This window comes from Nomascus leucogenys, chromosome 8 (genome assembly GCF_006542625.1).
Source record: "Nomascus leucogenys isolate Asia chromosome 8, Asia_NLE_v1, whole genome shotgun sequence".
In the NCBI taxonomy this organism is placed as follows: domain Eukaryota; kingdom Metazoa; phylum Chordata; class Mammalia; order Primates; family Hylobatidae; genus Nomascus; species Nomascus leucogenys.
The window spans coordinates 67,028,885-67,053,799 of record NC_044388.1 but is presented as its reverse complement, the minus strand read 5'-3'; the positions used below and the strand labels follow the sequence as shown (position 1 = coordinate 67,053,799).

The 24,915-nt window shown below is 41.1% G+C and overlaps 1 long non-coding RNA gene across 1 annotated transcript in view; it reads right to left on the bottom strand.

Annotated features, from left to right (window-relative positions):
- LOC105740232 overlaps positions 1 to 24,915 on the bottom strand; it is a 154,619-nt gene that overhangs the window by 79,503 nt on the left and 50,201 nt on the right. Inside the window, exon 4 of the long non-coding RNA XR_001116252.1 lies at positions 2,099 to 2,216. This is a non-coding gene — a long non-coding RNA (uncharacterized LOC105740232). The remainder of the gene's footprint in view (positions 1 to 2,098; positions 2,217 to 24,915) is intronic.

Here is a 24,915-nt window from a genome sequence, read left to right as displayed (position 1 = left end):
GGCTGAGGCAGGAGAATCACTTGAACCCGGGAGGTCGAGGTTGCAGTGAGCCGAGATCATGCCATTGCACTACAGTCTGGGCGACAAAGCAAGACTCCATCTCAAAAAAAAAAGAAAAAGAAGAAGAAGAACGAAGTCAGAGTGAAAAAGCCTGATTCAGAAGAAAGCCCATACTGTGCATGCAACAGATGTTCAAATCATTCCAGAAACTAGAGGCGGAACAAAGAAAGAAGTACCTTCCCACACAACTGAAGGGAAAGTTCGGGGGACATTGATACCAGCAAGAAAATTAGGACAAGTGCTACATAATAGCTTGCCACTGTCCCTTGAGAGGTGACAGGAAGGCTTAGCTAATGGTACCAAGCTTAACTCTAAAGAATTGGATGTAGGCACTTTAAATAGGGAAGCTTTGGCTCTGGAACTATTTCTGAATGACTGCAACTTTATTGGTCCTTGGGGCACAAGGTCCAGAGCCAATCTTTCTATCTGGCCCTCTACGATTACAGTGAAGATACTTGTTACAAAGACTGGTTTTGGGTGAAACTGGTGGGCAGGAGAGTGAGAGCATCTTCCACTGATCAACTGAAGAAATATAACATCAGAAGAGAGATTCACTCCTCTCCCCATAAAAAAAGCAAAGTTAGTTTTTCACTTGATTTTTAAATAATCTAGAGGAAAATAGCAACAACAACAACAAAAACTAGATGTAAAGTGTGAGAGCACAATGAGACCATTAGAAAATTGAGGAGATCCTTGGTTATTGCTTTAGTTTCAGTGCTCATTTTCCTGAAAAATATTGCTTTTCTACTCCTCAAGGCTATAAAACATTTAATATAAAGAAGAATAAAAGCTTGGCCAAAAAAATGAACAAGACTTTGAGATCAGTGTGTCCGTTGCATGGTTCCAGCCATAACCACTACTTAAAGTTCACATGGAGTCCACTTAGCTCCATGTATTCTGGAAGACTGTCTCTGGGTTTCAGAAGGGCCGTCTTCATCAATCTGAGGTTACTTCCTACACACAGCATTTTGTCACCTTTAATCCTTCGTGTCACGGAGGCACTTGAATTTGGTCTGCACATAATGATTCTTGGCTGCTGCCTATGTTTCTATAGTTGTGTTTTCAGCATGAATATTCATTTACGAATCTCACAGCTATTGCAGGCCTACTATGTGCCACGTACTCAGAGTACTTCTGTATTATTTCTTCATTATTCCCACAACCGAAAATTCTGCAGATAGGCATAATGACGTAATTTACAATTGAATTTCAAATTCATCCAAGAAGATGACAGCCATGTTTCAGGTTTTGCTTGAAAGAGGATTTGATTGGGGAAGGTGGGGACACAAAATGAAAAGGGGAGACACGTACACTAAAAGATAAGAACAGCAGCTGTGCCACCATTTGAAACACAAGGAGATTACCTCGTAACAGAATTCTCCAAAGCATTGCATTTTACACCATCCAGCTTCAAGTAAACAAGTCTTGGGAACCTCAGATAAAGTGCTCATCATATGATTTTCTATTCTACTGATCATGATATTTTCAAGGATAACACTGAGTTAGACTGAATTATCTACTATCAAGATAGGCAAGAAAACATACCTTTTCTGGGTCTACACGACATGAAGTAAAACAGAAATTCCGGCAGTGAGCTGCCTGATTAACTGATCAATGAACAGGACCACATCACAGAAAGTTTCAAGGTAAGCCGATTCTTGGCACACATACAATAAACTGATGACTTTCCGTCTTCCTCCTAACACTCTCAGAGCTAATATTTATCTTAGCCAAGTTTGTTAGTAAATACATCCCCAATGTGGTATTAAGCCTGTCAGTCCAGCTCACATAAGCTCTGCTAAAAACAACAACAACAACAACAAAAAAAAAAACAATCCCAGTTGTTTTTTATTTGTTTCCAAAAAACGAAATCAAGAATTACGAATAATCAGGTAAAAATGGGCAGGCTTCACATGGAACAAAAAAGTGTGGAGCTGTATAAATGGCCAGTGGTTTTAAATATTTTATTAGTAATTGTTAATAAACATTTATTGAATGCCTACCATATATTGCATTGGGAACAAAGAAACATATTTACCTATTTGTTCAGCAGGTAAATATTGACACTCATTCATGTCCCAGGCTCTCTGCTATGGTCGATGCTGAGAGACAGCACACAATTTCTTTCTTTGCAAGGACTTTAAGCTGATTGGAGCCTAGAATATAGAAAACATTCCAATTAACAGAGGAGAGAGATGAGCAATAAATGCTAGAGGGATTCTGGGGTAGGAGGCACCTCAAAGCTAAAAAACCCGAGAATAATTTTATGTGCAACATGAGACTAGAGCTCAGTGGGTGGGCAAGAGACTGCACTCTACTCTGACTCCCTTCACCCACTCCCCACTTTACTATCAGAATGAAATATGCTCTTCCTGGAATTTTGCTTTCATCATGTGAGGTATTTCAAGGCTCTTCTCTAATTGTCCCCAAATTCTGTCAGGGCAACCAGAGCCAAGCAGAATCATGTTGAGGGAAGAATGAGAAACTGACCAGTGAGTCCAAAATGAATGAGGAAGACTTTTGGGCGCATTCATCTGCTTACCCACCTGAACCCATGAGCTCTCTGATGAAAATGAAGGTGAATTGGCTCAAAACATGAATCTAAATGATTTGTAAGCCTCAATCCTGAGGGCTGGATGCCATTTATGCAACTTGGGATTGCAAAAAAACTCGAATTACAAATTGCAAAACGATATAAAAATACAAATTGCAAAACATCAGGATAAAGGTTGAAAATCCCCCTGCAAACTTTCCAACAATAGCAAAGCAGAAATAAATAAAATAATTGAGAAAGAGGCCCCCTAAAAATGGATGAAGTAACATCAAGTGGCAGAAAATTTTGAAATGAAAAGTTTAGCAGTAAAAGCAAAATCTGTGAGTACATCTAAACACCATTCCCACCCCCTCCCAATCTCTCTGAGAAAACCAGGAGAAAAAGAATTGACATTCATCAACTTAAAGTCTAAGAAAGCAGTGCATGTGACTCACCAAGAGGTAGAAAAGCAGAGATATTTAAGAGTTCATGGGCCCAAATTTACTATGACAATTTTGAATGAAGAGCAGAGTTCACTGCAAAAATAAAAGGAAAGAGCGAAACTGCACACTGCCGACTCAGTGATGCATTTTTAAAGTGCTATCCTGATGTTTTGCAATACTTCAAGACAGGATCTCATTCTGTCATCCAGGCTGGAGTGCAGTGGTGCGATCTCAGCTCCTGGGCTCAAGTGATCCTCCCATCTCAGCCTCTCAAGTAGCTGGGACTACAGATGTGCGCCACCACAGCTGACTAATCTTTCTATTTTTGGTAGACAGGGTTTTGCCATGTCACCCTGGCTGGTCTCGAACTTCTGGACTCAAACGATCTGCCCGCCTCAGCCTCTCAAAGTGCTGGGATTACAGGCATGAGCCACTATGCCAGGCCAAAAACTTCTTTTTTAAACGGAGGCAAATATCAACTGAATTCAAAATGGCAATTTCAAACAAAAAAAATAAAAAATATAATCCCCCAATCAAATGTAATTGATTAGGCAAAACAAGATTGCTAAGGGATAGGGCAGTCTTGAAACCTATTAGCAGTGGGGAAATCTATACTGATGGCAAACCACTGGAGAGCAATAATATCTGGGGGGTAAAGAAGAGTGCAGAGCTTGAAGAGACAGAGAGAGATCTGTAATATGTCTTCAGCCATGAATGTGGGAGGCAGATGTTGCAGTGAGCTGAGAACACGCCACTGCACTCCAGCCTGGGTCACAGAGAGAGACTCTATCTCAAAAAAAACAAAACAAGAGGTGGAACCAAGATGGCCGAATAGGAACAGCTCCGGTCTACAGCTCCCAGCATGAGTGACACAGAGGATGGGTGATTTCTGCATTTCCATTTGAGGTACCGGGTTCATCTCACTAGGGAGTGCCAAACAGTGGGTGCAGGACAGTCGGTGCAGTGCACCGTGCACGAGCCAAAGCAGGGCGAGGCATTGCCTCACTCAGGAAGCACAAGGGGTCAGGGAGTTCCCTTTCCTAGTCAAAGAAAGGGGTAACAGATGGCACCTGGAAAACCAGTTCAGTCCCACCCTAATACTGTGCTTTTCCAACAGGCTTGGAAAACAGCATACCAGGAGATTGTGTCCTGCACCTGGCTCGGAGGGTCCTATGCCCACAGAGTCTTGCTGATTGCTAGCACAGCAGTCTGAGATCAAACTGCAAGGCGGCAGCGAGGCTGGGAGAGGGGCGCCCGCCATTGCCCAGGCTTGCTTAGGTAAACAAAGCGGCCAGGAAGCTCGAACTGGGTGGAGCCCACCACAGCTCAAGGAGGCCTGCCTGCCTCTGTAGGCTCCACCTCTGGGGGCAGGGAACAGACAAACAAAAAGTCAGCAGGAACCTCTGCAGACTTAAATGTCCCTGTCTGACAGCTTTGAAGAGAGTAGTGGTTCTCCCAGCACGCAGATGGAGATCTGAGAATGGACAGACTGCCTCCTAAAGTGGGTCCCTGACCCCCAAGCCACCTAACTGGGAGGCAGCCCCCAGTAGGGACAGACTGACACCTCACTCGGCCAGGTACTCCTCTGAGACAAAACTTCCAGAGGAACTATCAGACAGCTGAATTTGCGGTCTCATGAAAATCCGCCGTTCTGCAGCCACCGCTGCTGACACCCAGCCAAACAGGGTCTGGAGTGGACCTCTAGCAAACTCCAACAGACCTGCAGCTGAGGGTCCTGTCTGGTAGAAGGAAAACTAACAAACAGAAAGGACATCCACACCAAAAACCCATCTGTACATCACCATGATCAAAGACCAAAAGTAGGTAAAACCACAAAGATGGGGAAAAAACAGAGCAGAAAAACTGGAAACTCTAAAAAGCAGAACACCTCTCCTCCTCCAAAGGAACGCAGTTCCTCACCAGCAACGGAACAAAGCTGGATGGAGAATGACTTTGACAAGTTGAGAGAAGAAGGCTTCAGACGATCAAACTACTCTGAGCTATGGGAGGAAATTCAAAACGATAGCAAAGAAGTTAAAAACTTTGAAAAAAAATTAGACGAATGGATAACTAGAATAACCAATGAAGAGAAGGGCTTAAAGGAGCTGATGGAGCTGAAAGCCAAGTTTCGAGAACTACGCAAAGATTGCAGAAGCCTCAGTAGCCGATGCGATCAACTGGAAGAAAGGGTATCAGGGATGGAAGACGAAATGAATGAAATGAAGCAAGAAGGGAAGTTTAGAGAAAAAAGAATAACAAGAAATGAACAAAGCCTCCAAGAAATTTGGGACTATGTGAAAAGACCAAACCTACGTCTGATTGGTGTACCTGAAAATGACAGGGAGAATGGAACCAAGTTGGAAAACACTCTGCAAGATATTATCCAGGAGAACTTCCCCAATCTACCAAGGCAGGCCAACAATCAGATTCAGGAAATACAGAGAACACCACAAAGATACTCCTCGAGAACAGCAACTCCAAGGCACGTAATTGTCAGATTCACCAAAGTTGAAATGAAGGAAAAAATGTTAAGGGCGGCCAGAGAGAAAGGTTGGGTTACCCACAAAGGGAAGCCCATCAGACTAACAGCTGATATCTCAGCAGAAACTCTACAAGCCAGAAGAGAGTGGGGGCCGATATTCAACATTCTTAAAGAAAAGAATTTTCAACCCAGAATTTCATATCCAGCCAAACTAAGCTTCATAAGTGAAGGAGAAATAAAATACTTTACAGACAAGCAAATGCTGAGTGATTTTGTCACCACCAGGCCTGCCCTAAAAGAGCTCCTGAAGGAAGCACTAAACATGGAAAGGAACAACCAGTACCAGCCACTGCAAAAACATGCCAAATTGTAAAGACCATCGAGACTAGGAAGAAACCGCATCAACTAACGAGCAAAATAACCAACTAACATCATAATGACAGGATCAAATTCATACATAACAATATTAACTTTAAATGTAAATGGGCTAAATGCTCCAATTAAAAGACACAGACTGGCAAACTGGATAAGGAGTCAAGACCCATCAGTGTGCTGTATTCAGGAAACCCATCTCATGTGCAGAGACACACATAGACTCAAAATAAAGGGATGGAGGAAGATCTATCAAGCAAATGGAAAACAAAAAATGCAGGGGTTGCAATCCTAGTCTCTGATAAAATAGACTTTAAACCAACAAAGATCTAAAGAGACAAAGAAGGCCATTACATAATGGTAAAGGGATCAATTCAACAAGAAGAGCTAACTATCTTAAATATACATGCACCCAACACAGGAGCACCCAGATTCATAAAGCAAGTCCTGAGTGACCTACAAAGGGACTTAAACTCCCACACAATAATAATGGGAGATTTTAACACCCCACTGTCAACATTAGACAGATCAACGAGACAGAAAGTTAACAAGGATATCCAGGAATTGAACTCAGCTCTGCACAAAGTGGACCTAATAGACATCTACAGAACTCTACACCCTAAATCAACAGAATATACATTTTTTTCAGCACCACACCACACCTATTCCAAAATCGACCACATAGTTGGAAGTAAAGCTTTCCTCAGCAAATATAAAAGAACAGAAATTATAAAAAACTGTCTCTCAGACCACAGTGCAATCACACTAGAACTCAGGATTAAGAAACTCAATCAAAACCACTCAACTACATGGAAACTGAACAATCTGCTCCTGAATGACTACTGGGTACATAATGAAATGAAGGCAGAAATAAAGATGTCCTTTGAAACCAACGAGAACAAAGACACAACATACCAGAATCTCTGGGACACATTCAAAGCAGTGTGTAGAGGGAAATTTATAGCACTAAATGCCCACAAGAGAAAGCAGGAAAGATCCAAAATTGACATCCCAACATCACAATTAAAAGAACTAGAAAAGCAAGAGCAAACACATTCAAAAGCTAGCAGAAGGCTAGAAATAACTAAAATCAGAGCAGAACTGAAGGAAATAGAGACACAAAAAACCCTTCAAAAAATTAATGAATCCAGGAGCTGGTTTTTTGAAAAGATCAACAAAATTGATAGACCGCTAGCAAGATTAATAAAGAAGAAAAGAGTGAAGAATCAAATAGATGCAATAAAAAATGAAAAAGGGGATATCACCACCAATCCCACAGAAATACAATCTACCATCAGAGAATACTACAAACACCTCTATGCAAATAAACTACAAAATCTACAAGAAATGGATAAATTCCTCGACAAATACATCCTCCCAAGACTAAACCAGGAAGAGGTTGAATCTCTGAATAGACCAATAACAGGCTCTGAAATTGCGGAATAATCAATAGCTTACCAACAAAAAAGAGTCCAGGACCTGATGGATTCACAGCCGAATTCTACCAGAGGTACAAGGAGGAACTGGTACCATTCCTTCTGAAACTATTCCAATCGATAGAAAAAGAGGGAATCCTCCCTAACACATTTTATGAGGCCACCATCATCCTGATACCAAAGCCTGGCAGAGACATAATAAAAAAAAGAGAATTTCAGACCAATATCCTTGATGAACATTGATGCAAAAATCCTCAATAAAATACTGGCAAACTGAATCCAGCAGCACATCCAAAAGCTTATACACCATGATTAAGTGGGCTTCATCCCTGGGATGCAAGGCTGGTTCAACATACGCAAATCAATAAATGTAATCCAGCATATAAACAGAACCAAAGACAAAAACCACATGATTATCTCAATAGATGCAGAAAAGGCCTTTGACAAAATTCAACAACCCTTCATGCTAAAAACTCTCAATAAATTAGGTATTGATGGGACATATCTCAAAATAATAAGAGCTATCTATGACAAATCCACAGCCAATATCATACTGAAAGGGCAAAAACTGGAAGCATTCCCTTTGAAAACTGGCACAAGACAGGGATGCCCTCTTTCACCACTCCTATTCAACATAGTGCTGGAAGTTCTGGCCAGGGCAATCAGGCAGGAGAAGGAAATAAAGGGTATTCAATTAGGAAAAGAGGAAGTCAAATTGTCCCTGTTTGCACATGACATGATTGTATATCTAGAAAACCCCATTGTCTCAGCCCAAAATCTCCTTAAGCTAATTAGCAACTTCAGCAAAGTCTTAGAATACAAAATCAATGTACAAAAATCACAAGCATTCTTGTACACCAATCACAGACAAACAGAGAGCCAAATCATGAGTGAACTCCCATTCACAATTGCTTCAAAGAGAATAAAATACCTAGGAATCCAACTTACAAGGGATGTGAAGGACCTCTTCAAGGAGAACTACAAACCACTGCTCAATGAAATAAAAGAGGATACAAACAAATGGAAGAACATTCCATGCTCATGGGTTGGAAGAATCAATATCGTGAAAATGGACACACTGCCCAAGGTAATTTATAGATTCAATGCCATCCCCATCAAGCTACCAATGACTTTCTTCACAGAATTGGAAAAAACTACTTTAAAGTTCATATGGAACCAAAAAAGAGCCTGCATCGCCAAGTCAATCCTAAGCCAAAAGAACAGAGCTGGAGGCATCACGCTACCTGACTTCAAACTATACTACAAGGCTACAGTAACCAAAACTGCATGGTACTGGTACCACGACAGAGACATAGATCAATGGAACAGAACAGAGCCCTCAGAAATAATGCCGCATATCTACAACCATCTGATCTTTGACAAGCCTGACAAAAACAAGCAATGGGGAAAGGATTCCCTATTTAATAAATGGTGCTGGGAAAACTGGCTAGCCATATGTAGAAAGCTGAAACTGGATCCCTTCCTTACATCTTATACAAAAATTAATTCAAGATGGATTAAAGACTTACATGTTAGACCTAAAACCATAAAAACCCTACAAGAAAACCTAGGCAATACCATTCAGGACATAGGCATGGGCAAGGACTTCATGTCTAAAACACCAAAAGCAATGGCAACAAAAGCCAAAATTGACAAATGGGATCTAATTCAACTAAAGAGCTTCTGCACAGCAAAAGAAACTACCATCAGAGTGAACAGGCAACCTACAGAATAGGAGAACATTTTTGCAACCTACTCATCTGACAAAGGGCTAATATCCAGAATCTACAATGAACTCAAACAAATTTACAAGAAAAAAAACAAACAACCCCATCAAAAAGTGGGTGAAGGACATGAACAGACATTTCTCAAAAGAAGACATTTATGCAGCCAAAAAACACATGAAAAAATGCTCATCATCACTGGCCATCAGAGAAATGCAAATCAAAACCACAATGAGATACCATCTCACACCAGCTAGAATGGCCATCATTAAAAAGTCAGGAAACAACAGGTGCTGGAAAGGATGTGGAGAAATAGGAACACTTTGCCACTGTTGGTGGGACTGTAAACTAGTTCAACCATTGTGGAAGTCAGTGTGGTGATTCCTCAGGGATCTAGAACTAGAAATACCATTTGACCCAGCCATCCCATTACTGGGTATATACCCAAAGGACTATAAATCATGCTGCTATAAAGACACATGCACACGTATGTTTATTGTGGCACTATTCACAATAGCAAAGACTTGGAACCAACCCAAATGTCCAACAACGATAGACTGGATTAAGAAAAGGTGGCACATATACACCTTGGAATACTATGCAGCCATAAAAAATGATGAGTTCATGTCCTTTGTAGGGACATGGATGAAACTGGAAAACATCATTCTCAGTAAACTATCACAAGGACAAAAAACCAAACACCGCATGTTCTCACTCATAGGTGGGAATTGAACAATGAGAACTCATAGACACAGGAAGGGGAACATCACACTCTGGGGACTGTTGCGGGGTTGGGGGAGGGGGGAGGGACAGCATTAGGAGATATACCTAATGCTAAATGACGAGTTAATGGGTGCAGCAAACCAACATGGCACATGGATACATATGTAACAAACCTGCACATTGTGCACATGTACCCTAAAACCTAAAGTATAATAATAAAATAAAAAAGAATAAAAAACAAAGCAAAACAAAAAACAAAAAAACTGACTATGCTGGAGCCAGAGAAGTTCAAGGCAGTGAGAATAGAATCACATGGTCACCATCCATGGAGTTGTATAATAGAGCAACATGGCTACAGACACTGCACCTGAGCCCAGGAAGTATCATGCCAGAGGCACTCCAGAACTCCAGTTCTTATGGAGGAATCATTTTCTTAAGTTTATTAATTCTCCCTCTCCCTCTCACTCTGCCTCTCATAGACACAGACGCACACTCACATACACCCTGATCCCATTTTCCCATTCCTCTGAGTAAATTCACTTTTCATTTCCATTCCCACATCTATGCCAAGTGTGTTGATAATGACATTATACTCTAGTTAGTCATAATGTTCCTGCAAAATTGATTGATTAATTCCTTAACAAACAGCTAGGTCCAGGGATTATGATGCATAGGACAGAACTGTTTTGATAAGGTGAGAAAAAGAGAAAAATAGGAAAATCTGCAGCTGTCAACACCTGTAATATCATTCCCTGCTTTTCCTACCCCCGTTCAGCTGAATTCTCAAAGGCCTGATAGCCCCAGGTTTGACGCTGTTTGGGTCCTGAGCCAACTCCAAAGAAGAGAAGCAGCTCATTAGGTGGCAGAGTAACCACTGGAGTCAGTCAATCTACTGTAGACTATCCACCCAAACAAGTTTATCTTCCAAGATTTGATCCAGAATTGGAAAACAGTGATGTTTGTCTCTCTGCAATGTTATATTCCCACTTGTTCTGGGCCTACCCAAGAATGGAAATACAGAAAGCCTTCCCAGGCACAAAGATCCTTGCTCACACAATGGCTCAAAGCCTTCCCACATGAGCTTTGAACCCATGTCTCTCTACCTTTCCTTCAGAGGATCTTCATACATCCCTTCCCACTCCACACACACACCCTTCTCCTTGGAAGCCTCAATACTGAATAACCTTCTCTCAACTGCACATGTCCAGTTAGGCCTTTTCCTCCTTTTCCTCTGCCTCTGGCATGGTATTCACTGGGCTCAGGTGCAGTGTCTGTAGCTATGTTGCTCTGTTATACAGCTCCATGGATGGTGACCATGTGATTCTATTCTCACTGCCTTGAACCTCTCTGGCTCCAGCATAGTCAGTGTTTTGTTTTGTTGTGTTGTTTTTTGTTTTGTTTTGTTTGAGACGGAGTCTCTGTCACCCAGGCTGGAGTGCAGTGGCACGATCTTGGCTCACTGCAACACCCACCTCCCAGGTTCAAGTGATTCTCCTGCCTCAGCCTCCCGAGTATCCAGGACTACAGGAGCCTGCCAACACACCCAGCTAATTTTATATTTTTAGTAGAGACAGGCTTTCTTCATGTTGACCAGGATGGTCTCAATCTCCTGACCTCATGATCTGCCTGCCTCAGCCTCCCAAAGTGCTGGGATTACAGGTATGAGCCACCACACGCGACCCATAGTCAGCTTTTGAACAATATTTTGCTTGAGCTGGTCCTTCTTTGGGGTTTGCCTCTAGACTCATCAGTACTGGCCATAGGATTCACATGGACAAAATACGCTCCTGTTTATCTGGCATTGGCAATACCAAACATGTCCTTACAGACTTGGAAATACCCTGGTCCTTGCCCCAAGAAGACCTAATCCTCCTACAGACATACCCTCCTTACTATCTCCCTAAATGCCACTCCCTCATCTGCTTTATGAGGCCTCAAATCCCTTACTGAATACTACACTTCTCAATGAAAAGTGAGAGGAAAGAATTCAAATATTCACAAGAATAGAAACCCATGGGCTGAAATTCACATGATGCCTCAGATCAGATTATCCTTTGAGAGCAGGTTGTAGAGAAAGTAAAGTGAGACAATGGAAGTCCTATGTGCTTAAAAAGTGGAATGAATAATTTACATGGAATCAGGGTCACTCTTGCACTTGATCACAGACATCATCAGGGCAACAAGACCTACAGAAACAACCCCCATGCTGGCTTGGCCTCTTGTCTCAACTCTAAATTACTATCACCTTGATAAGCCTCTGTGTCCCAATCTGTGAAATGAACTCTTAGAAAAGATGATCTCTAAGATCTTTTGCATTGTAAAAAGCCTGCAATTATGCTGATTTTTTAGAGGAGGAGACAATATATTTGGATGGAGCCTTTGAAATCACTGTGGAGGGGAAAGGTACCATTTCGTACATAAAAGTGGCCATTTATCTTATTTTATTTTTATTTATAAATGTATTTACTTAATTTTGTTCTTTTATTAATAGATACCCTATTAACATTTGCTGGAAGACATGAGAGTGGCTTTCAAATACATGAAAGGCTCCCACATGGATGTCTTCTTTCTCAAGATGAATTGTCCCGTATCACTCCATAAGACAAAACTAAAACTAATAGGTAGAAGACAGACTTAAGTTGAATATGGAAGAAATATTTTATTCATTTGGGGGATGGTCCAAATATAGAATCCATTGATTGATGGACTAATAGAATTACCAGGATCTATGTTTATCAGAAATATTTAAGCATGGGGTAGGCAAACAGATCGTACTGATATGGTGGTCATGGGTGGTAGGGGCATAAATGGAGGTCTGGACTACCTCTGTCAATCATGGGGATCTATGGTTTCATGAACATTTTACCCCCATAAACACACTGCTTTCCTCCAAGGAAATTCCTGAGAATGGGAGTGTTTGTCTCTGCAAGGGTTATTTGATGACAGCTCTTGCACCAACTTTCTTGGATAGAGAATCCTTCCCAATGCTTCTCACTGCTGCCTACCTCAGCCAACAGCCTGTCCAACAGAAGGGCTTTTTAGCACTCAGATCAAAGCCTCCTGTGTGCAAAGTGCCCATTGTTCATTAGTGAAATGTGACTTGCACCTGCTTCGCAGATGTGTACGTCTTTCACTGTGTCCCTCTCGGTTTCGGCAAGCTGTAGCAAAATCACAGGGCCAGTCACTTTGGTGACGAAGGAAGCCATGCTCTGCCAGTCAAAAGCTGGACCAGCTGTGCTGGTCCTGTGTGAACCAGGTGCCTACTGCTTCCCCAGGAACCTGCTGCCAAGTCTTGGCAGCGGGTGAACCAGCAGCTGCTCCTCCAGCTTCAGTCTTGTCTATTTCTCTCCTCCTTGGCTTGAGAATCCAAGCACAGTCCCCTGGTAGGCCTGTTACAAAGAAGAGGAAAGAGAACTTTGAAAGAGGAAGATCCAAGAGCTATGATTAGATGGTTGACCAACGGTACAAAAGAGCAGAAAATGTAGTCAACATGAGAATAAGACAAATATCAACCAGTCTAAGCTTCCCATTTTGTGATCACATCATCCTCAAGATAGGAGAAATTCACAACAGAAAAACAGGGATCACAGCAAGAAAAGAAATTGCTTCTTAATCATATCATTTATATTATTATTATTGAAGATCTAGACTCATAAATTTTAAATCCATGCCAACACTGATCCAAATACAACCATCATGATGAAAACTACCAATCTCAGCTTAGATGATCAGACAGTGCCATTTGCCCTGCAAGATGCTTACTTTCAGGACTTCTCATGAATTCATATGGACAGCTTCAGGAATAAGATTAGCATTGGTTCCTATGTGTTTTCCCAGTTATAGATTCACTCTGTGTGATGACTCAAGAAATATTATCAGGCTATAACTAAATGTATGGATGTGTTTCTTAAATTGTATATTGTTTGTCTTGTTTCTAGAAAATATTTAAACACCACTAGGCTGCTCAATTGTCTATACCCCTTAAGCCCCACTATCTCCTCATTGGATCTTAATGATGTTATTGAACTAGGTGGACCAGGAACGAACATCAAATTTGCCAAGTGAGTTACTTCCTCTCTCAGAAGGGCTCTTCCGTGCACATTGCCCTTGGAGAGGGGGTGAAGTGCTAGTTCTGGAGCAGTCAATCCCAAGTCAGGAGCAGGTGGGGGAGGGTGGAGGCAAGTGTAAAAGACACTGCTGTGTAGTGACTCATTCTTCCACTGACTTCATTTGTTTCTATGTGTTCAGTCAGTTGGACAGCTGTGCTGGCCATGTGAAGTCAGAGAATTTTTTTGTTCCAATGACAGGAAGATGGGGGGAGATAAAGGGGGACAGATAAAACAGTGGGGGTGTGTGTGTGTGTGTGTGTGTGTAGAGCCATAATTGCTACATGACTTCAGCTTCTCTGACTGGCTAACAGTCACCACATTAGTCACCAGCCCTCAAAGAGTGACACAAGCCTGGGTGGACTCCACATGAAGTGAGACAGGCCTGGCATTTGCAGTCCAGGTTTGGGAAATGGCTCTCACTGTGTCCCAGGGAAGTGAGGGACAAGTGTCTACAGTTAAAGAAAGTGATCTTTAAGCTGGAAAATGAGGAAAATCAGGCTATTTAAAAAAATACATAAAACAAGGACCTTGCTCTCAAAATGCCCACAGTTTAGGGAGAGGGACACCCCTGATTAGCCAGAAATATAAGCAACACTCTGGGATCGCAGAGAGGCAGTAACTCTGGATCACTGGAGACTAGCAAAGCAATGTAAATGGAGTCCCAGCCCACCCATCCCTTCTAATGTCACTCGGCCATTCCACCTTATCCTCTTCCTTATCTCTGATTGGCACTCACCCTCTCCCATTTTTTTTTGCAAAGACAAAGCCAAATCTCTGACACTCACTTCAAACCTCCAGCCCAGGTCTCAACCCTCTTATACAGGGGTCAACACACTTTGGCTTGCAGGCTGAATTCAGCTCACCACCTGTGTTAAATAAAGTTTTATTAGAACACACCATTTGTTTAACATATATGGCTGCTTTTATGCTATACCGAGAATAGTAAGTTGTGACAGAGACTCTAGGGCCCACAAAGCCTAAACTATTTGGTATCCAGCTTTTCAGAAAAATAGTTTGCTTACCCCTATTTTAGTGGATAGTAAAAAACAACATTTCTTACTTATGTGATGAGTTCCCTCAACATTTTGACCCAGCACCTATTAAAGTCTATACCTTTTTCTGTAAATCAAGTAGATGAAGGTGCTTCCTCTCTCATTCAAGACCAATTTGTCCATTCTGGCCCTTGGTGCCATCGCCTCTCCTTCTTTCCAGATGTTTTCTCTCATATCTTTAACCTAAAATCAGGGTTAATAACACTAAACCCTCTCCTCTTTGGGATTCATCTTTACCCTGCTTTTTACTATGTTCTCTCTGGATTAGAGCATCTCTTCTCTGACAGCATCATCAAATCAGTATCTCTGTGTTCTCCCCTACTGTAGTTTTTGACTTGCAGTTCCAGTGATCTGCCAGTCGCTGCACCTTGCTATCCTGTGGGAGCCACAAAAGTATCATGTCCAAAGCTAAACTCAACATCTTCCTCAGGAAAACTTCTCCCCCTTAGACCTCTCTGTCTCTGCTGCTGATAACACCAACCACCTAGAAATCTGCTAGTCGGCTTTCCCTTCACACCATACATACAAGACAAAGACGCTTTTGAATCTACCGTCTCAATTTCCCCGCCCTCGAGTAAATGTTCAATGCTCATTGTCCCACCACCTGCCCTGGGCTGGCTCCCTCTTCTCTCACCTGCACAACTGCAGTGGCCTCCTTCACCAGTGGATTGTCCTGCCTCCTGTCTCATTCTCCTCCAGTCCAGTCTCCCTACTCTCACTTGAAGGCTACCATCCATGTAAATCACACCGTTCCTCATTCCTGTTTAAGATCCTTTACTTACTCTATATGCATGGCCTATAAAATAAGTTGTAAGTCCCTTAGCCAAAACTTCTCCATGGTGTGATCTTTAGCTCTCTTACCAGTCTTATCTCCTATATCCCTGCCCTAGGCCAGTAACCCAACCTAATCCCACCATGATCCTTTTTTTTTTTTTTTTTTTTTGTGAGACAGAGTCTCACTCTGTCACCCAGGCTGGAGTGCAGTGGCGTGCGATCTGGACTCACTGCAACCTCCATCTCCTGGGATCAAGCAATTCTTGTGCCTCAGCCTCCTGAGTAGCTGGGATTACAGGTGAGTGCCACCATGCCCAGCTAAGTTTTATATTTTTAGTAGAGACAGGGTTTCAGCATGTTGGCTAGCCTGGTCTCGAACTCCTGACTTCAGGTGATCCACCCGCCTTGGCCTCCCAAAGTGCTGGGATTACAGGTGTGAACCACCACACCCAGCCACCATGGTCCCTTTTTGAACCTACCAGTTCATAAAGACAAGCCACAAATACCCGCTGGGTTCTAGAGCCCTCTCTCTGGATGAACCCCAGCCCTCTTACCTGATCCATACCTGACTCTGCTCCAATTTCCTCTTCTCCTGGCTCTGTGACTCCAGTCTGATCCCACTTCAGGCCTTCTGAGTATGGTATCTAGAGTCTATCTTTCTGTTAAACCTAGACTTTCTTCTAACTGACTTTGACTTAAATTAATCCCCCAGTTCTTGGATTTTGTGTTTGTTTTGAGAATGAACATCCTACACTAATTCTTAGAAACCCTTACAATTCAATTCCAGATTGTGACTCAACCAACAGCCAAGGAAACCAGCCCCAGCACCCAGGAGTGAGGCCTGAAGACACCTCCAGTCCAAATACACACCCTCTCCATATCAAATTACCTGTATTTCCCTTACTCTTCCCATGTTCCCAGAGTCACTGGTGGCATGGCAGCTGCAGCATTTACTCCGAGATAACTTTGCCATGAACTATCTCACCTTTATTATTATTTTCACATCATTCTAGTATATTGACTTTGGCAACAAAAGACATCATTCTATTTACAGCATTCTGGTTTTAGTAGTAGTATTTCCATTACAAAATACAGTAATTCTCGATCGCTGAAAATGTCAACTCCTAGAAAACGTAACATTCTTACACGAGATGTTAACATCGTTCTCAAATGGTTGTTGGCCGAATATTCATTTGATGAATCCGATTTTTCCGAAATAGACGATCCCGATGATTCAGACGATTCTGATGTTTGTTCTGTTTAGAAATAACTCCAAGAACAGTTTTTATATTTTATTTTTACATCGAAAATCAGTCAGATTTGCTTCAGCCTCAAAGAGCGTGTTTATGTAAAATTAAATGAGAGCTGGCAATGAGATGCACTTTTTTTTTTCTAAATGGAAAAAAGGGTTAATACCTCCATAGTATTTCATGCCCATGCTCCGTCTGAATTGGTATTTTAACTCTTGTTCACAGGGCTAAATAATACTAGGTCTTCCATATTCATCTCAATTGTCCCCTTACCCATATAACCTGTAGCTTTAGGAAGTGGGGAAGGCATTGAAGAGTTTCACTCATAAATTCAGTAGAAACTACAGAAAAGGCCAGGTGCAGTGGCTCATGCCTGTAATCCCAGCACTTTGGGAGGCAGAGGTGGGTGGATCATTTGAGGTCAGGAGTTCAAGACCAGCCTGGTCAATATGGTGAAACCCCGTCTCTACTAAAAATACAAAAATTAGCTGGGCAGTAGTGGCACACACCTGTAATCCCAGCTACTCGGGAGGCTGAGGCAGGAGAATTGCTTGAGTCTGGGAGGCAGAGGTTGCGGTAAGCTGAGACTGTGTCACTGCACTCCAGTCTGAGTTAGAGAAAGGAAAGTAGGAAGGAAGGAAGGAAGGAAGGAAGGAAGGAAGGAAGGAAGGAAGGAAGGAAGGAAGGAAGGACGGACACACCTTGAGGAGAGAAAAAGAGAGTGAGAACAAACAGAAAAATCATTACTATAGAATGAGGTATAAATTAGGTTAGGGCTTAAACTAAGATTTTCCCTGGCAATAGAATCCAAACCTTATAGTGATGGCATTATAACAAGAAAAACTTCATGAATGAATACAGGATAGCTATAAGTAGCATATTTTCCAATTAGCTCTACCATAGGGGAAGATCTGGAGGGAAATTTGTGAGGTATTAGGAACACAGATGAAGAATGCAGAAACAAATTAAAAGAATAAGCCATCCATAAAGACTGTGTATTCAAGAGAGCTTTCAGATTCAGCTCAATATTGTTTCTCTGGCCGACTTTGGTCTGGGCAGTGTTAAGTAAAAAGTCATGAAGCTCCATATCCTCACTATCTCATCTGGTTTTTTCAGTCATCACGGCTATAAGAAAACCTCAGGTATCAGGAACCTGCACTGAGAAAAAAATGGACGCTCAGGCTTAGGTTTCTGGCTCACAATAATCTAGGCAAACTGCTGCCCAGAGTGGCCCTCCCTCCCCTGACACCTGCTCTAAGTTGGGTTCAGGGATGGGAAAATGAGAAGAAAGAGATGAGTTAGAACCAAGAAGTCACACCTTCTCTAAACACTCTCCCTCAGAACAAGCTCACTGCCCCTTCTTAATGTTCCAAAAATTTCCTGTGATCACTCTGTGATACCCTGTAGCACTTTTTCTTGGTAGTATCTGCTTATACACATAGACACATTTCCTCCAAGTATGTTGTATTTTAGCAGTTTAGGAGCAGATATGGCAGAATAGAGTGCAGTAACAAACTGAATTTCAGCAGCTTAGTGCAAGCTATTTTTCAATCATGCAAAATTGGATGCGAGACGGTAGGAATTCCCTCCATCTGGCAATCCTAGGTCCAGGCTCCCTCCACACGGTGACACTGTCATCTCAACACATCATTTCTGCAGTCACGGTGCCATGAGTGAGAGAGTGAGAAAGCAACACCAGGATTTGCATTCACATCATTGCATTCACATTTCATGCTAGAACTGGCTGCATGGACTCATCTCCTGCAAGGGGCTGAGAGGCACAACCTTTCAGTGTGTTCAGGAAGGAGAGAAGAATTCAATATGGCTGGGCATAGGAAGTCTCCATCACTCCAGTGTCATTTGTCACTGTTACTCCAATAACAATGACAAGGCAAGGATGTAGTAGCTACTGAATAAAAGTTTATTGAACTGTGTTGACTCTGCCCAGCAAACTTAAGTCTTCACAGAAAATGAGATCAGAAAGTGGAGAAAAGTCCTCTGTGAAATCTTAGCCCCAGGAAAGGAGACTGAAATCAGAGAAAAACCAGGAGAGAGCATTGTTAAGGAATCCAAATGAATGAATTAAGAATAGTCAATAGCATTATATGCCACAGAGGAGATAAATAAAAAGATGACTGAAAACAGGCCATCAGATTTGACAATTAGGTCATTAATGACTTTTCTCTGGTGCAGGCCAAATCTCATTATGGTGAGTTTTAAGAGGGCATCTAAATCATTTCAGTGAGTTGGAGTTTCATAATATGAATGTTGCTCAAAACAGATGGCTGTTTGAGATTTGTGGATGTTTAGTTACTCTGAGATTTTTTTAACCCTAATAAAATTTCTCTCCATGAAAGAGTAATAATAGTAGTTACCAGACTTCCTATGTGCCCAGTACTCTGCTAAGTGCTTTGCTCACATTATTGGTAATATTAAATAACACTTCTGCAGAGAAGGTATTGTCAAATTCTGGGCTCATGGTTAGTATATACTGCAGTGAAGATTGGGACCCAGTTCTTCTTGGTTCCAAAGTGTATTCTCTTTCAACTACAGCACAGTCTTGTTCCTCAAAACATGCAGTGATTAAAGCTGTGGATAGTAGATCTGGGGCTCTTCTTAAAGAGTCAGTTAACAAGATGTCAAGGTGAAAGGGCTGTCTCATGTTGAATCAGATCATCCTTTTCTCTTGAGCTTTGGAATCCTTCCATACCAAGCCATAGCTATTGTTACAGATGTTCTGAATTAACATTCTGAAAATTTCCTCATTAAAGACATAAATTACACAATACATAGCCACACTTTCTTCAGTTCTTCCCCGTATTGCTTACTTTTCACCATCTCAGCCTTCCTTTTACTTATGTAAGTAATAATTTGGTAGCCATAAATTATCTTTGATGTTGCTTAATCCTCAAGTGTTTTCTCTTTCACACAAAATTGTGAACAGTGTGCTTTATTGAATAATGACATTTTCAAAGTAAATTAACAACAAAATAAAATGTATACTACAAATTTTGTAAGAAAAACAGTGTCTAGTATACATTGGTTTGATTGCAACTGGATTGAGAGAATATCCTTGGAAAATCTTCTTCGGGTCCGTGGGAAACTGGAAAAGAAGACTTGGAAATGCTTTGGCCACACCAGTAAGCAAACAATTCAATCTCAGTTCATCTAAAGGTCCCAGAGAAAATAATTCTTATCCTCACCCTTGGATAGTGTAGTCCTACGGTTGTGTGGTGCTTGATTGTTTAACCATCCTGAAATTACCAGGCAAATGGCCTTTTTTAATTTGTAGCTGCTACTGAGTCCCTCCCTGGCTGGCTTATCTGGAACAATTCTTATATGAACAGAGTGCTTCATATACTTTTTGTATACAAAGTCCATACATGACTTTTTGTTTTATTTAAAAATTCAAGCCAAGTGTGGTGGCTCATGCCTGTAATCCTAGCACTTTGGGAGGCCGAGGTGGGCGGATCACTTGAGGTCAGGAGTTCGAGCCCAGCCTGGTCAACATGGCAAAACCCTCTCTTTACTAAAAATACAAAAATTAGCCGAGCATGGTAGCATGTGCCTGTAGTCCCAGATACTCGGGAGGCTGAGGCATGAGAATCACTTGAACCCGGGAGGCAAAGGTTTCAGTAAGCTGAGATTGCACCTCTGTACTCCAGCCTGGGCAACAGAGTGAGACTCTGTTAAAAAAACAAAAAAACAAAAAAACAGACTTTCTGGATGAGGGATATTGAGACACATATATACCTTAATCTATCAAGTGAATCAAGTGAGAAGTTTATGCAACTTAACATTTATAATTTCATTGCAATTTTTATTCTAACCTTCACCAGGAATTTCAAGTTTATATATTACATTCTCAGAGCCTGAAAATTAAATTATTATTAAAAGTAAGACTACAAACAGGGACAATTTGACTTCCTCTTTTCCTAATTGAATACATTTTATTTCCTTCTCCTGCCTGATTGCCCTGGCCAGAACTTCCAGCACTATGTTGAATAGGAGTGGTGAGAGAGGGCATCCCTGTCTTGTGCCAGTTTTCAAAGGGAATGCTTCCAGTTTCTGCCCATTCAGTACGATATTGGCTGTGGGTTTGTCATAGATAGCTCTTATTATTTTGAGATACGTCCCATCAATACCTAATTTATTGAGAGTTTTTAGCATGAAGGGTTGTTGAATTTTGTCAAAGGCCTTTTCTGCATCTATTGAGATAATCATGTGGTTTTTGTCTTTGGTTCTGTTTATATGCTGGATTACATTTATTGATTTGCGTATGTTGAACCAGCCTTGCATCCCAGGGATGAAGCCCACTTAATCATGGTGTATAAGCTTTTGGATGTGCTGCTGGATTCGGTTTGCCAGTATTTTATTGAGGATTTTTGCATCGATATTCATCAGGGATATTGCTCTAAAATTCTCTTTTTTTGTTGTGTCTCTGCCAGGCTTTGGTATCAGGATGATGCTGGCCTCATAACATGAGTTAGGGAGGATTCCCTCTTTTTCTATTGATTGGAATAGTTTCAGACGGAATGGTACCAGTTCCTCCTTGTACCTCTGGTAGAATTCGGCTGTGAATCGATCTGGTCCTGGACTTTTTTTGGTTGGTAAGCTATTGATTATTGCCACAATTTCAGAGCCTGTTATTGGTCTATTCAGAGATTCAACTTCTTCCTGGTTTAGTCTTGGGAGGGTGTATGTGTTGAGGAATTTATCCATTTCTTCTAGATTTTCTAGTTTATTTGTGTAGAGGCGTTTGCAGTATTCTCTGATGGTAGTTTGTATTTCTGTGGGATCGGTGGTGATATCCCCTTTATCATTTTTTGTTGCGTCTATTTGATTCTTCTCTCTTTTCTTCCTTATTAGTCTTGCTAGCAGTCTATCAATTTTGTTGATCTTTTCAAAAAACCAGCTCCTGGATTCATTAATTTTTTGAAGGGTTTTTTGTGTCTCTATTTCCTTCAGTTCTGCTCTGATTTTAGTTATTTCTTGCCTTCTGCTAGCTTTTGAATGTGTTTGCTCTTGCTTTTCTAGCTCTTTTAATTGTGATGTTGGGATGTCAATTTTGGACCTTTCCTGCTTTCTCTTGTGGGCATTTAGTGCTATAAATTTCCCTCTACACACTGCTTTGAATGTGTTCCAGAGATTCTGGTATGTTGTGTCTTTGTTCTCGTTGGTTTCAAAGAACATCTTTATACCTGTTTGCAGATGACATGATTGTATATCTAGAAAACCCCATTGTCTCAGCCCAAATTCTCCTTAAGCTGATAAGTAACTTCAGCAAAATCTCAGGATACAAAATCAATGTGCAAAAATCACAAGCATTCTTATACACCAATAACAGACAGAGAGCCAAATCATGAGTGAACTCCCATTCACAATTGCTTCAAAGAGAATAAAATACCTAGGAATCCAACTAACAAGGGATGTGAAGGACCTCTTCAAGGACAACTACAAACCACTGCTCAATGAAATAAAAGAGGATACAAACAAATGGAAGAACATTCCATGCTCATGGGTTGGAAGAATCAATATCGTGAAAATGGCCATACTGCCCAAGGTAATTTATAGATTCAATGCCATTCCCATCAAGCTACCAATGACTTTCTTCACAGAATTGGAAAACTACTTTAAAGTTCATATGGAACTGAAAAAGAGCCTGCATCGCCAAGTCAATCCTAAGCCAAAAGAACAAAGCCAGAGGCATCACGCTACCTGACTTCAAACTACACTACAAGGCTACAGTAACCAAAACAGCATGATACTGGTACCAAAACAGAGATATAGATCAATGGAACAGAACAGAGCACTCAGAAATAATGCCGCATATCTACAACCATCTGATCTTTGACAAACCTGACAAAAACAAGCAATGGGGAAAGGATTCCCTATTTAATAAATGGTGCTGGGAAAACTGGCTAGCCATATGTAGAAAGCTGAAACTGGATCCCTTCCTTACACCTTATACAAAAATTAATTCAAGATGGATTAAAGACTTACATGTTAGACCTAAAACCATAAAAACCCTACAAGAAAACCTAGGCAATACCATTCAGGACATAGGCATGGGCAAGGACTTCATGTCTAAAACACCAAAAGCAATGGCAACAAAAGCCAAAATTGACAAATGGGATCTAATTCAACTAAAGAGCTTCTGCACAGCAAAAGAAACTACCATCAGAGTGAACAGGGAACCTACAGAATAGGAGAAAATTTTTGCAACCTACTTATCTGACAAAGGGCTAATATCCAGAATCTACAATGAACTCAAACAAATTTACAAGAAAAAAACAAACAACCCCATCAAAAAGTGGGCGAAGGAGATGAACAGACACTTCTCAAAAGAAGACATTTATGCAGCCAAAAAACACATGAAAAAATGCTCATCATCACTAGCCATCAGAGAAATGCAAATCAAAACCACAGTGAGATACCATCTCACACCGGTTAGAATGGCCATCATTAAAAAGTCAGGAAACAACAGGTGCTGGAGAGGATGTGGAGAAATAGGAACACTTTTACACTGTTGGTGGGACTGTAAACTAGTTCAACCATTGTGGAAGTCAGTGTGGTGATTCCTCAGGGATCTAGAACTAGAAACACCATTTGACCCAGCCATCCCATTACCAGGTATATACCCAAAGGATTATAAATCATGCTGCTATAAAGACACATGCACATGTATGTTTATTATGGCACTATTCACAATAGCAAAGACTTGGAACCAACCCAAATGTCCAACAACGATAGACTGGATTAAGAAAAGGTGGCACATATACACCTTGGAATACTATGCAGCCATAAAAAATAATGAGTTCATGTCCTTTGTAGGGACATGGATGAAACTGGAAACCATCATTCTCAGCAAACTATCGCAAGGACAAAAAACCAAACACCGCATGTTCTCACTCATAGGTGGGAATTGAACAACGAGAACACATGGACACAGGAAGAGGAATATCACACTCTGGGGACTGTTGTGGGGTGGGGGGAGGGATAGCATTAGGAGATATACCTAATGCTAAATGATAATGACGAGTTAATGGGTGCAGCACACCAACATGGCACATGTATACATATGTAACAAACCTGCACATTGTGCACATGTACCCTAAAACTTGAAGTATAATAATAATAAAATTTAAAAAAAATAAAAAATAAAAGTAAGACTAATTTCATGTGGATCTTTAAGGACGAGTGTTAGAAAATAAATATTAAGCAGAATGAAATATTATAGATGTGTTTCATTTATTAATTTACCAAATATTTATTGAATGAACACATGAAGTGGCCAGAGTACTGACTTGGGTGCCATAAAAAAAAATCCCTTATCCTCGGTGCATCGTAATACAGTAGAAAAATGAAACTAAGTGAATGGATTTGCACTTAAAAATGGAAAGAAATATATCTATAGATGCAAAATAATATACAACTCTACTTTAAACTTCTGCACACTATTCAACATCCAATTTACAGGATAAATAAATTCAAATACCTCATAATAAATAGTATGCTGTAACTAAGAGATTCATTGCAGATTTTCTTTAAGCAACAAAGTCTACTTATACATATTTCTACTATAATTCTCTGGAAGCTTGATCTCTCACTCTCTTCCGCACATTTTTTTTCTTTACATTGCTGACCTTTACCCCAGCCCTAGCCCCTTATTTTGGTGAACAGACTTAACCTTTACATCACAGAGAAAATAGAAACTGTCTTCCTTCATCTAATCAGCTTTTCCTACTTCCTTTTGTCCAATGAAGGAGGCATGTCATTGCCAATCAAGGTTTGGCCCTTTCAGATATATTCTGGGGCTTACTCCCTTCACTGCTTTCAGACTTTGCCCCTTGGGTTTTCCCCTTCTTTGCTTTGGGTCTTAAATCTACTGCCTTAATGCTCACTGCCAGTTTCACCAACATTTCCCCAGCCATTGCTTGGTTGGTGGGAGTTCATC